The following is a 1,315-nucleotide window of genomic DNA, read 5'->3' as shown; positions in this document are numbered from 1 at the left end:
CAATAACTGTAGCCAGTAGTATATACAGTGCTTGATTGTATTCACCACCTGCAGTGGTATTCATTACGTTCGAGGAGATTTCCCAAGATGGTGCCATAGGTGCACGAAATTTTCACGAAAAGAAGCAAATTGGGAAATGGTATCAACATAAATTCACAGGTGGTGCTTCATATAACTGTAGAACAAAATACTGATAGATCTCATAGGAGTTTGTTCTGGCATCATAAAATACCAAAGAAAACATTTGTAGCTGGATGAGATTATACATCATGAGTGTATATGATATCCAGTCTGCTTCTTAAGCTTAAGGTTAAAGAGCCATTTCTTTTTTTATCAAAGGTTTGAACAGTCTAGTTACAAAAGTACCATTTTCACAAACCTCAAAGAAAAAGATTCCGAAAGTGCTGCAAATAACTGAAAATTGTATTCTACAACACACGAAACAAGGTATTACAAAACAATATAGGGAACTCAAGTACCATCATTTTACCAACATTTCAAAGGGTAAAACAGCATTTACAGGTCTTACAAGAAGTATAATAAAAAAAAAACAAGTCAAACTCTGTATGATACAAATAGCCTAAGTTTGTCAGTGTGGCATGCAGGTGATCTTCAGTATGATCAGTCTGATAACTTATCACTGATAATCGGCTCTATGAATAGTCGATTGTGCTTATGACAAACATTGCAACTTATTACTGAAACAGCCTGAGGGATTACCGAAGGAGAGTAAGGGCTTATACCCACCCACCCACAGCGCAGTTAAGGTGCAATGCCTCCCCAATTTGGTAGTTTCTGGGCAACAATGAGAAACAAAGTTATCTTAAAAGGGGTACACTACCAATGCACAAAGAAATTCTTTGACTCAAACATTAAGTATTATTAACAACACATCCAATGCCTTTTATGATGATGAAGATGATAAAATGACATCCAGTTACAAGTCTGGGTGTGTTCGTATTCATGTAAACTGCACATTGATAAATTGTTTGTCCAGCATGGTCTTACATTATTCTTTTGACCAGACTTCTCTTTATTGCCACGGTGTATTTGAATTATGTGTGTTCACTAAAGTTGGTAATTCCACGGTTTTTTATCGGCCATGCAGTCACCAAAATAATTCTTGACTTACGCCCATGCAGTATCTAGAATAGATTGATTACACAAATAAGTTTGTTACCAAGAAAGCAGCAGCTATTAATACTGCATCAGGAGTAACTCCTGACTGGAAAGATAGAAAAAAATCTCTAACGTACAGAAAGATACTTAATGCATTTGCAACGAAAAGTAAAAGGAAATTATTTAATACCTCAAA

This window comes from Macrobrachium nipponense, chromosome 17 (assembly GCF_015104395.2).
Source record: "Macrobrachium nipponense isolate FS-2020 chromosome 17, ASM1510439v2, whole genome shotgun sequence".
In the NCBI taxonomy this organism is placed as follows: Eukaryota; Metazoa; Arthropoda; class Malacostraca; order Decapoda; family Palaemonidae; genus Macrobrachium; species Macrobrachium nipponense.
This window is presented reverse-complemented; position numbering follows the sequence as displayed.